The sequence below is a fragment of the Anopheles merus genome, chromosome 2R (genome assembly GCF_017562075.2).
Source record: "Anopheles merus strain MAF chromosome 2R, AmerM5.1, whole genome shotgun sequence".
In the NCBI taxonomy this organism is placed as follows: domain Eukaryota; kingdom Metazoa; phylum Arthropoda; class Insecta; order Diptera; family Culicidae; genus Anopheles; species Anopheles merus.
The window spans coordinates 7,859,972-7,873,200 of NC_054082.1; the positions used below are offsets into that span (position 1 = coordinate 7,859,972).

General features: G+C 46.7%; 1 protein-coding gene across 6 annotated transcripts in view; it reads right to left on the bottom strand.

Moving 5' to 3' along the window:
• LOC121587740 (nephrin) overlaps nucleotides 1-10,756 on the bottom strand; it is a 116,576-nt gene extending 105,820 nt beyond the window's left edge. For 4 of the 6 annotated variants that reach the window (XM_041904825.1, XM_041904824.1, XM_041904820.1 and 1 more), the window contains exons 1-2: nucleotides 10,504-10,756; nucleotides 6,686-7,265 (exon numbers count right to left, since the gene is read on the bottom strand). The gene's annotated coding sequence lies outside the window, so the exon portion shown is untranslated. Of the gene's footprint in view, nucleotides 1-6,685; nucleotides 7,266-8,957; nucleotides 9,427-10,493 lie in introns of those variants that run through there. The other 2 variants (XM_041904822.1, XM_041904823.1) reach the window with 2 other exon arrangements.
• Nucleotides 10,757-13,229: the final 2,473 nt, after the last annotated feature.

Here is a 13,229-nt window from a genome sequence, read left to right on the forward strand (position 1 = left end):
TGAACAGATGCTCAAAAAAATCAAACCAACATTTTTGCTTCACTCTTACCCAGCCTGCATCAGGAGTGAGCGAGATAATGCGCAATATTGTGGGAAGATTAAAAGGAGAGCAGTAATCTAAAGGCAGTGAAAAAAAAAAAATCGACACACACGCACAGAGATCTCTAACCGTAGCGAAACCCACCGAGTGATATATTTCATTCCAAAGCGATGGCTAGGCTGTGGTTTTCCCGGGTATCGCGCATGGTGAGCGAGAGTGTGGGCTCCCTTTAATGGTAAACCATCGAAAGACGCCTCAATAAGCCACAGGCGCATATACACACACACACGCACACGCACATCTCAGTTAACAGACCATGGCTAGACCGGGTCCCCCCCCCCCCCCCCCCCCCCCCCAATCCACCCAGCAAGCGTCAGCTAAGTTTACCCAAGGCATCGGTTTTTGCCAGCGCCACCATCCAAACCAATCTCGAGCAAATCGACCGGAACGGATCCAAACGTGCCCTCCGGGAGCTCATCCGCACTGCCATACCAAAACCGCACGCATGTAGGCTTTAAACTGCCAAAATATGCTCACACACAGTCACACAACTACACACACACACACAAACACACACACACACACCCAACCGTAAACATGCACACGTACGTGCACATGCTAAGCATCCTTCGGCGTTACCGTCGTTTTTCGGTTGCGTTGTCGTTATTAATATTTTTCCTCGCTTATTTCCCTCTTTTTCGCATCCATTTATCTCTCCTCTGCCCGCTTCTATCCTCTCTCTTTCTGACTCTCTCTTTCACACATGAAAACTCAACGGCAAACTCACCACCCTGGTTTGGCAGGGCCGCTTTTTGGCCGGAAAATTGTTACTGCAACGCGGCTTGAATTTCGGAGCCAAAATGGCACCCCTAGGGCGCACCGGCAACGAACGAACCTTCCGCTCCCCCAAGCGTTTGGAAAATTTACGCCACCCATAGATGTCACACGCACAGCGAACCCACACTCCTGCCTCCTGCCTCCAACACCCGCTGCACGTGGTGGTTTGCGTGTACGTGCGCAAGTGCTTTGTAACAGGCAGAGGGCGGGGAGCAAAGCAATGCGTGCGTGATACTCACAGCCGTGACCGTGCCCGGCGGAGTTTTGGTTCCGCTGCCGCTTACGCCATATGTTGATTATTGATTCCGTATTCTGTGCATCGAAATAATAATGGAGCGATTATATCCGATTCTTGTGTGGCAAAGGGCAAACCCACACCAATCGCCACATGGCGCACGCACCTTGCCAGCGGACCTCCCGTTCGCTCTCGGGGTTGTTGCGGTTTTGCAGCGCTTCGATTCGCGGGATGTACCTTTTTTCTTTTTGGGTGTTGTTTTTCTAACCTTGCCTTTCTTTGGTCGCTGCGCAGTGCTTGTCGGGGGTGCGTTTCAGGATGGCCACCGACACCGCAGGCACTGGCCTATAAAAGAATGGTACCTACGGTGAATAAATTGCCCTTTATCGGTCGGTATGTCTTCCCGGTGCTCCGGTGGCCGGCTGGAGAAAGTTATTATTAACCGAAGACCGCGATAAAACGCGTTTATTGGCAAACGGGATCGAATCATCGCGACGGTACTAGCAAACGTGACCACACTGGTGCGGTAATAAACTGTCGGTGCTTCTTTTTTTTGCTTTTGTGACAGTGGTAAAATATTAGAAATATTTTACGTGGTTTGGAGCTTTTGCGCGTCGATTGTTTTACCTCTGGAAATGTCACCCTACAAGTGTTGCTTATAGTTTTTTTTTTGTATAACAACTGTAACGTTAATATTTGTAACGAATAAAACATTTTGAAATTGAACAAAAAATTACGATTTGGTATTGACCTGACCGCCCTACTTGTTTCAAAAACCACCTTCCCACTGTTGGTTCGATATTCATTTAAGTCCAACAGATCTCCAGCAACAACACCGCTCCACTTCAATCTGATGCAGTCTGCTCAATGTCAACATATTTGAAGCTGCTTTTCATCGCGCTTCTTGGCATTGGCATCTATCCGTCCCACCCTAATCATTGTCTCTGATTTAATCAATCGCGTTCGAGCATCTTCGCCTGCAAACAGCTGAGACGGTTTCGTGCAGCACCGTTGCTGCTTTTTTAGCCATTGCTCTCTCTCTGTTTGCGCACAACTTGCTAATAATACACGCGAAGAAGAAAGAAAAATCCACTCCACCACTGAACGAACATTTGCGCCCTGCCCCAAGATAGACACACTTGCGCCCGTCAAGACGACTCATTATCGAGCTATCGGCGAGGGACGCGCAACTGGGCGGGGGGCGATGGCGGCGCACACACTGTTTTCACGTTCGATTCGCGCTATGCTTCAACTGAATTAGCTGAAACGATAATTAAGTTCACTTTCAAGTTTAATCTAATGGAACAGCGGAAAGTTTTCGCCTTCGCACAACGGGCGAGCCATCGGCGCACCAACGCGCCCCGACCACCGTCTCTCCAGCCGTCGTTTGATGGTTCATTTTGGTAATTCAATTTATCCCCCTGGTGATTTTGCCCACGGCCAGTGTTTGTGCTGGTGCGCTTCCCACGCTCTCGTGCCCGGGATTAGTGCCACAAAGTGCACGTGGACGAGCGCCATCGACACCAAACGGGTCAGCTTTACGGGAGTACTTGGAAAAAACATCCACTGCGTCTGCTGCAAACGTTTGCGAGGATCACACAGACAGCCAAACCGATCCAGTGTCAGGCCATGCCAACAAGCTGCCAAAGCTCAGCGAGTCCCTCGAGGATGCCGAGAACTTTGACCGAAACCGTACCAACAATCGGAACCAATTTTAAGCTCAGTCAACTGGTGGACGTTCTAGCTCGCTGACAGTTTAGTGTACCTTAGAAAACACAAACACACACACACACAAATACCCATCGTTGGGAAATGACACCGTCCCGTCCGGTCCGGGCACACCTCCGGCTTAGAGCAACGCTTCTAACGCCCTCGCTGGGAAGTTTGTCGCGTGGTGGAAAGCTCGTCCCGATGAAAAGAATCTGATTACACTTCGCTAACCATTCAGCTATGATAGCTAGAAGGATTCGGACTTGGCGTTTGATGTTTTTGTGTTCGATCAGCTCCGTCCCGTCGTCTTTTGTTTGAATCTTCAAACAGTTTTGGCCATCACCGGGCGAAAGTGGAAAGCGAAAGTGGATCAGTTTTCAGTGGCTGAACAAATGCTGCTGCTGCTGACAGCCGAACGTCGTTAGGGATCGGTTACGCTTAAATTCTGCTTATAAATAGCTCCAAATGTTAATTTGGTAAATTGCAGAGGCAAAAAAAATCGCAATTCATCAGGCTACTTCAGGAACCGATTAGGCTATTAGGCGCCCTAGACTGTGTTTTGTCACCGCTTTAGCATTTTAGAACCTCTTAATTTATGGTTGGTTAATGTTTCGCTTTGAATAATGAAAAATAATACATCAAACTTCATTCAAAAAATCCTTTGAAACCCGTTTCATTCACAAATGAACCGTTCAAATTGAGAGGCGTATCAAAGCTATCTACTTTCTACAGCCAAATCTACAACACATTTTGAGTGTACAAACTCTATAAACACTCCTTAACATTGGTACCATCTCATTGACAACCTGTCAAACGGAAAATTCCTCGGAAACTATTACCGAAAACCCGGAATCGACGTTACGTTTGCATTTGTGATTTTGGCCCCCCTCTATGGGATGCTTTCAGCCTTCCATGCTGTCAGGCGAAATTTTTGTCTCTGTTTGGAGCAGTTTTACCCTCTTTCATTAGCGCTGTCCTTTCACGGAACCCACAACCAGCACAACCAGGCTTCGAACATCGACAGTGGAGTGTAACTTTTAAATCAAATTAATTTCCAGCCGGCCCAAAGCAAAGCGTGAGCGTGCCAATGCCAGTGCGGGAAGGGATATTATCGAAGAAACGATACTTTGGCGCGTTGGACACGTTTCACGCGACTCCGTCAACAACTTTCCAGCGACACCGTTGGCGCGGGGTGCTGCCATACACGGGCACACGGTGTTTTATTAAATCACCCGTCGTGCGGTTCCCTCGAACGTCAGCCGGCTCACAATGGTTTGGCGTTTTCGTTCTCTTTTTTTTTTGTTAATGGTGAACTTTTCACCATCCGTCCCTGTCTGAACAACCCGCCGGATGTCACAGTGACGGGGACCGAGAAAAGCATCCGATTCCGATATTAACATTGCCGGCAGCCATAAGTATGCTTGTGTTTGAAGTAGCATAACCGGCAGACGGATAAATTGGCAAACAAGAGCGTCTGGCCAGGAAAAATAAAACAGCATTGAGAGTGGGAAAGTGGCGGGTTTTTATAAGTGGTTCAACATGGGCTCGTTACAAGATGCCTTTTCGTAAATGAACTTGGTAGATATTTTAAACTTAATTTCATCTTGTACAACAGTTCTCTTCTTTTGTAAATTTTCGCGGCAATGTTTCATAGTTTCCTATCTGAATGACCTGACATAGCATTAATAATTCATCTAAATGATGAATAATAATACCCTTTCACCCCAGATTTACTACATTTACTATTTTATAGATTAAATGTATTAATGTACAGATAGAAACGACCTGCACTTCGGCAAAGCTCATCCAATGCGTGGTTTCGGTGAGACGAAAGACACTGCGGTGACAAAATGGCAATATTCATGATCCAGACCGTTGCTTCATTTATTTACCCTCTAGATAACTGTCACCCTCATGTGCCCCCGAACGCAACATAAAATACAATCAAACGATAAAGTCGACACGGCATTGCTCAGTACAGACCACATGCTCAGCTTGCGCCTAGTCGCAGATGGCCCCTAAAAGGGAAAGGCGCTTAAACTCCTTTTTTCCCATCAACCGGCGCAAACCAAACCGGGCAAGCAAAATGGTAAGATTTATTTATGTCAGCACACGTTGGCACAGTCACACCGGCAAGCAAGGACAGGCAGTAGCATCCGCATCGATTGGATGTAAATGTGGGTGACAGCATGGGAAAAACTCAGCTTGCCGACCGGGAACCTTCCCGGCGTGACATCAATTTCTCTTCGGGAAAGCTTTCCCTGTATGATAAATGGATCAAACAAGCCTTTCCCATTTCCCTCCGGTGCGTCGTGCGTCGGCACGAGGCCTTGAAATCACAAGGGAGCCCGCACACCGAACCTGTGAAAACGCAAACGAGCGTACTTAGCGTAAACTACGATCCGTGCTCGAACCTACTCGTAAAGCAATAACGGGCTTTACCCAAATGGTTTGCGATAAATTGGACGGGAAGCTGTCGTGTGCGTGTTTGGCACCGTAAGACAAATAAAACATGTTGATGAGAGAAATTCGAAAATAAATTGAAGCCCGTCAGCCCGCAGGTGGAAGTTGACGGATTAGGGTGGATGTGTTTTTCTTTCCTCTCCCGAGTGTGATGTAAAATACATTTGTTTTGATTGAAAAACAAACATTTTTTAAAAATATGACAAACCCCACACTACTACTTTACAAAATATTGTAAATTGTGTTGCATTTTTCAACATCGTGCTATGGTGATAAATTGAATTCCGCGTTCAATTTCTCTCGCAGTCATCTAAACGCGCATGAACCAGCCGTACTTGCCTAACTCGTTGGATTGATTTATGACAGAAAATTGAAAATCTCCTTCCCGCGAGCCACCGGGATGTATTGATTTTTCCGTTCATTCATACGGTCTTCTTTGGGTTGGGTGTGTTAAAAAAAAATCTTTATCCACTAGATCAAATAAACTTCCCGCCACGTGTACGGTGTAGCTTCGCTTTGCGCACTTTCTTCAGCCCAGTTCAGCTTTCGCATTTTCCCCCAAACCCACGCTTTCGCCGATTGTTCAGCGATGTGTACAGTCACCGGGTGGTTTTGGGATGAAAAAATGCACATCCCAGCAACAAATGCTATGCGAAGCGGCAAAAATGAAATAAACGGTGCGGCAGGAAAGGAACAAACAAACGAAAAAAAACAAAAAAAAACTATCCCCCAATCGCTCCACAATGTGACACCCACTCCAGGGATGGGCCGCAAAGAAGAAGAAAAAAGGTATCCGCAAGAAAGGTCAGATCCGCTGGAGTAGGCAAATAAAACTAAAGCAAGCAAGCAAGCAAACAAAAAAAACGCTTACAAACGCACACACACTCGCACAAACTGGGCAGCTATAAATCATCAAAAAGTCCGGACCGCCGGAGATGAAGCTATCGGTTGATTTAGCAGTGAAAAACAAATATTTCATCGTTAAATCTGTACCGCTCGGAGGGAAAAATTTTCCATCCACCCGGGCCAATCCCGGCCCCACAAAACCATCGCTCCCAGCGTCACACATCGTCCGGGCTCATTCATTTGGCTCGACTGGAAACAAACGTGGACAAATCGCACGAGGCGCCCAGTACAGCTCGCCGCCCAACCAGTATGCGGCGCAATATGTACGGGAAAGTTTCCATTTTTCCTTTGTATGTGGCTGTGTGTTCCTTTTTTATGCCCAAATCAATATGTGTGTGAGCACCCCCATTCACCCTTCCACCCCTCTCCACGTATCACTCTAACGGATGAGCAAAGTGCTATTTTTGCTTCGATAAAGCTGCGTCCCAGGGATCGGGTTTCCGCCCTTGATCCTGATGCCCCTGGAACGAAATGATCATAAATCAAATATTTACCTATTTCCGGTGTATCATTCTCCGTCGCCTTCGCCGTGGGTGAGGAGCTTTACCCCAAATGGGTGCGACGGATACGCCATTCCTCTCGCTGCATGCGGAGAGCACTATCACGATCGTGCCGAACTCTTCCAATGCATTTGTTGATGCGCCGACGGGTGGCACACACTTCCGGTGGAGCACTGGCAGGACTCGAACACGAATGTCAAATTATGGGTGTGTGCGCGTATGTGTCAGTTGCACGATAGATTTTTCTATTTGGAGCACTTCTTTTTTTTCTCTCTCTCTCTCTTTTATCCCTTATCGGGAGAACACTGGCACAATAGAGTTATCGTTTGTGTTGCGTAACGGCCATGTGGCTAATGCACTTATGCTGGAGTTGCAGAAAGCATATACGGCATGGTCAGAATCATTCCAGTTGCCCTTTGTCTGCACTACGGAGCGTTGCAAATGACGCGATAAGTCGGTTTTTGTGCACTTTTGTAGACCCATCCGAACTCATAACTGGTTTTTACATCACTCACTGCACTTTTGTTTTGTATTTTTCTACTCAATTGAAGGTGGATCTAATTTTCAAACGCATCTGTAACAAAAAAGTGGAATCAAAATCACATTGAAGCCTTATCTTGTGACCAAAGCATGATATTCGCTGTTGGACAATGCTGGACATTAGAGCACTATTTGCTATCAATCAATCAGCTTAGGTTATAAAAAGTACTGTAAGCCTATTATGTTTTAATCTGCATTACAGTTTTTTACCTCACAGGATGGCTTATATATTGATAGATTCATTAGCAAATTACACACTGTTGTGGTTCATTATTGGAGAGCTATTCATAAACGGGTTTTGTTTCTTTTTTTTTTTAAACAATTAATTCTTGAATAAAAAAATCTTGTAATACCCACTTCTATTGCTGCTTATGCTATTGTTATACCTCATCATATAAATGCATTTGTATGGTAAAAATCCTGTTGAATTAATAAAATTGATTCTCGCCAGTTGCATTAAATATAAGCGATCTTTATTGCCGTGGTGAGATATTAAACTGAATTTTTATTCATTCTCCCAACCATTAAGCCATCTGCTTTCGTTGCCAAAGCGTTTCTATTTCTAAACCCTGATTTGATATTTGCCTGCCCGTTACCGGTACGCTGTATTAAGCGAAATACTCACACACACACACTAGTCTACCATTACACGCAGCATACATTGCCGACGCTAAATGGCAAAGCGTCGTAAAATGTGTGATTCCGCCACGGTAAAACCATGCTGGCGCCAGCAGATTTTTGGCACCATCGCCCATCGGTTTACCTGCCGGCCGCCGATCTAATGCCGAAACGTTACGGAACGAACGCAAGCATATTTAGCCGCATGACGACAACGACCACCATGCGGTTGCCACAGAAACGGCAAAATACATCCGAACCAGATCGGCAATCGTGAAACTCCAGCCGAAAAGGCCAGTCCAAACGATCGAACTTTGCACGGGATCCGATCGAGGGGAGCGAAGGGATACGCAACACCGAATTAGATCCAGAACCAATGTGAGCGACAACAAAAAACTGCACCGTCAAACGATCCGTCCTTCCGATTTTTTTTGCTCGTCTTCGCCCAGCGCTGTGTGTTTCAGCAACGACTAAGAAGGCATTAACAGCACACCCAGCGCTGTGCGCTGTGGAGGTCAAGTTCAGGAGTTGGAAAGGAGAGACAGCAACAAAAAACCCTAACCATACCAACCAACTGCCCAAACGCTTGCACCAGATGTGTACTGGTGCTTGAAATAATCTGCACAAGGCTCTGCCCGGGGAGTCAAGGATGGACGGCAGCATGCCAATGGCTTCCCGGGCGATCGCTCCTATACGGCTCCTCGGTGATGTGTTTTATTGTACTTGCAACGCTGTACTGCCATCCGCGTGGAACAAAAGCAAACATTCACGTGTGGCAGAGGGAGGGCGGGGGTGGTAGGGCCCTAAAAGGGGAAGAGATTTTTCCCGCCTACACATCCTCGTTTATCGCTCCGTTTGTACATGCTGTTTTTCCTTCGCTAGTTCTACACTAATACAGCTCAAGAGCGTTCTCAAGACGCTCCATCATGCTTCATGCGCCGTCGACAAGCTGTGCGTCATGCCGGTTCCACCGCGTCTGTTTTCCCCTGGGGTCGATGAAATGGGACGGTTCTTTTATATGCCCCCGCTGGAAGCAGCACACATGGCGGAAGCGGCGTTGGTGGTGGCGTTGTTGTTTTTTTTTTCTTGGATGACAGATGTGTGATACCGTGGGTACCGAATGCGGCGGTAAAGTAGCATAACAATAGGAGCGGACCGCTGATAGTGCACTGACGACAATCCTTGGGTGTGTACGTGTGTGTGTGTGTGTCCACAGCTGGGCTCAAGGATAAGTATCTGCCAAAGTCAAGCAGGAAAAGCGACACCAGATATATCGCGCTGATGCGAGTCGATGTTGCCTTTTCATTTTCCTCCTGATGAGCTCACAGTTATGATGGCGATGATGATGATGATGATCACAGAACTAGCCGTGGCCGCGCTTAGCCGCAAACGCTAAGGAATAATTCTTCTGTCGTGCACCATTTTCGTCCCGCACACGGCTCAAGCACCAAGCGAAAACGGCACGCCGTATGAAGAGGCGCCTTTTGTTATTGTGTATTTCACTGGCACATAAATAAAACATTTCACGTCTCACAATTGAGTCATCATCCGGGAGAGCACACACTCCTGGCCGTGTGATCGTGGAGTGGGCAGTAAAATTATTGTTTTTTTTTCTTTCTTTTTTTAATATTTCACAGGTTGTGCCACACTTTGAAAAAAAAAACCAACGGAAGCACGGTTTAGCATCACCATCGGTAGATGAACGTTAAAAAACACACACCTCACCATGATCACACGTGAGTGCGGTTTTTCCTGTGCGGTTTCTAGCGCAACGGCGAAGAAAAACAACCAATCATACGCGCATCGTTTTTCACGGCAGCATGGCGCACCTCCCCCTCCCTCCCCACCCTCCACACACGCTCTCAACCGTACGATAACGCACCGGTCGGTGCCGGGACCCCTCAGGACACAGGACGGTGAGCTAAACAAACAACAGGCAAAACGAAAGCTTGGAAATAATGATGATAGCACGTTGACAGGCCACTTTTTGGGTGAGGCTGCGATGCCTCCGCTTCTATGATTTGCTTTCCATTTGGCTGTGTGTGTATGTGTGTGTTTTTTTCTCCCACTTTTCCTTTTGCGTTGCTTTTTGCTGTCACAGCACTCACGAGCGATGAAATATCACGTACGCAAGCACCAAGTATGGAGCGCGGGAGGCAAAGCAGGGTGATTCCAGCATCCTTCACACCACCCCCAACGACACACAGCGGGCCTCGTTAGCACGCAGGAAAAGGGCGATTTTGTTGGAACATTCATCCGTTTTATTATAATTTCTTCTACGTCACGATTATTTCGGGTGCTAAAATAAAAAATAATCACTATCACCCGTTTTCCCACGCGTTTCAACACCACTGATAAGGATGCTTAGCAATCGCATCGCCGTGTTAAACGTTTCACAGCACCACACTTCTTGCTCTTGTTTCTTTTTGCTTCACTTTCGCCTCGGTTCACGTCTGCTCCCAGCGGTCAGGATGAACCGGGGAACAATTTCATTATTCACCGACACCGATTTATCAGCACTTCTTTTCCCGCACACAGAACACAGTAACACCTCTCTTGTGCCCGCATCCCTTGGGCCCTTCCACCCGTAACACCCACATCCCTGGCGATAAGCCGAAAAGTAACGCGCCGCACATTATGCTACCATTGCTTACCGCGCTTCCGCTCGCCGACCCGGCGGTGTGTCACATTACACACAAAAACCACCCGGTCACACACACACACATAACCCCTTTGGATTGCTGTCCGGCAGAGCGTGGTAGTCCAGGGTAGTCCGCACACGTATTCCAGTGCACGCACGCACGATTGCGACGGCGACGACGACGACGACGACGACGTAGCTTGCACAGATCTCGAACAAAAACTGAACGAAACTGCGAGAGGTGGCTCGTGTCTTCGGGTGCAGTCACACGCAACGGTCGACACACGGCACGAGAAATTTGTTTGCGCGTTCGCCCGAAACGCCCGTCACTCGTGGTGGCGTTGCGTGCGTACCCCAGAGCGTAGAGCGAGAGAGAGAGCAAGAGAGGGTGAAACGATGAGCGAATTGCGAGAGGAAATCGTGGAAAGGACATTCTCTCTCACTCTCTGGGAGGGAAAACGCGTTTGGCTGGAAACGAACCGGCCATAGAAACCGGCATTTTCTCCTCCTCTCCTGCCCGTTGTCCTGTGCGGCATAGGCGGTGAGCGGTGATTCTACGCAAAGTGTTCCTTTTTTGGGAGTGGCACCATGAATGTGCGGCCCGAAAACATCGACGGGAGCTGTAGGACGTGAGCGCGCGTTCTCGTGAGTTACCGCAGTTGCAGTGCAGTGAGTTGCTGTTGCATCGCGGTGTAGGTTGAACGATGTGTTTGATTCTAGTAGAAGGTACACTGTAAAGTATAGGTTATGACGACACAAATCGTATCATTCGTCTTTTCTAATTTGGAAAAAATGATGGCTTTCGTTACGGTAATCTATGTTACTTTTCACTGTATATTTGTTTTGTTATTCTTTTTCATTGCTTTCCCCTTTTCCTTCGCTTATTTTCATTTTATTTTCTTCTGCTCCTTATCCTATGCTTATGATGTTTCCTTCTCGCTTCCTGCAATTTCGAATCAATTTTCATTTATATTTTATTATTTCTTCTAACATTATCGTTTCAAATAATCAAATTGTCATGCGACATGAAACTCTTCCATATGTCCCACGCGTATGACACCGTGCACGACGAGTGAACGAAGCAACTCAGAATAAACACACCCGAGTTTGTTGCTCGTGAGACAGAACTCGTCGTGCTTCGCTCTCGGGTACGCACTGCTTCTATGCTAGAGCATAACTCCTAGCATAAGAGCATATCGCCCGCTCTTCTCAGCGATCGTGCTACGATGCGAGCGAACAGCTTCCCTGCGAGCGTTTCGGGAAGGATTTTGTTTTGTTTTGAATCTGCCAAACGGAAGCAGCTTTCACGATTGCTTGAAGTGGCAAAGAAGCAAACCTATTTATTGTTTTTCGTTTGAACAGGCGACACAAACTCTAGAACCAACAACGAAACCAAATCGAAACTATCTCTTCCAAGCGTCAGTCACTCCACCATCGGTGTGGGTGTCCTCATCAATCCCAGCCCACTTCTAGATCACAGATTACCGGTATCTTTCGTTACCAGGAAAAAAGGGGGTGTAAGAAAGTTCCCACGCTCCGTAAAATCAACCGAAATTCAACGAAAACCGAAGGTAGACGGGCTGTAATCAAATTCAAATTGGTTACATTTTTTTTGGCAGCCACCAGCCAGCCTACCAATTGGAATCGGTTACAGTGGCTCGTTCACCAATGTGAAACACAACTTGCTCTACATGGTAATGCACATTACTTGCGATTCATGAAGTGTAATGAATTGCAAAGTGGGTAAAGTTATTCATTGATTCTAGGCGAAACCGAAGCGAACAGGAATAAAATGGGCGCTTGAAAAAATGGAGGAATTGATGCGTCTTCCAACTGCCTAGACATTATCTCACGCAAGAAATAGACGCTTTTTGAAGCTTCTAATTTCGTGCTCATATGCATATTTGTTTAAATGTCTACATGTACTAAGCATAGCTTCCAAACACGCCTTCTAACAGCTGTTGAAGGTTAATATTTATTAGTTTTATTGTTTACACTGTTGTAACACTAATCAGACAAAGTTTGCAGCCAAAACTCGACCCAAAATGAACACTTTAATCAGAAAAGAGAAAAACATATAAATTCCTCTTCCACTTCCCTTGCAAGCAGTTTTCAATTCGCATTCTAAACACCTCAACACCACCACACAATGACGATCAGCATCGCTTTCCATCTGCATTCGAAACGGACGCTTGAAAAATGAAAATAAACGATCCCACCATCAGCACTAAAAAGAATCTTAATCGCTTCCCTCGCTGGTCCTGCGGACGCGATTCGTCCGTAGATTTGATACCGATTTGCAAAACGTTACACCGGACCGCTTTGCCGCTGCCAGCGCGGCCGGTGCATCCTTTCAGTCAATTGGCGCTCGCAATCGAGGCAATAAAAGCTTCACGAACGAGATCAATAAATTTCTACCTCGCTAGGGCAGCGTGGGAAAGTTACGTTGGTTTCTTTCTTTTTCTCCCCCCCACCGCTTCAATCGACACTCTCTGCGATGGTGCGGTTTGCATCGAAAATTGCAGCTCGAAAAGAATTCAATTATTCTTTAGCTATTAATCTCCAAACACTAACTACCCTCTGCAAGCGAGACGCTTGGTAGCAGGGTCGGTTTGGTACGGCTTTTAGCCTTGACGTGCTGGGCTCGGGCGTACTTTTTTTTTTTCTTCTTTCTCTCATCGATTGAACTATTCCAATCGATTTATTGGCACGCTCTGAAGCATGGTTTTGTTTTTGTAT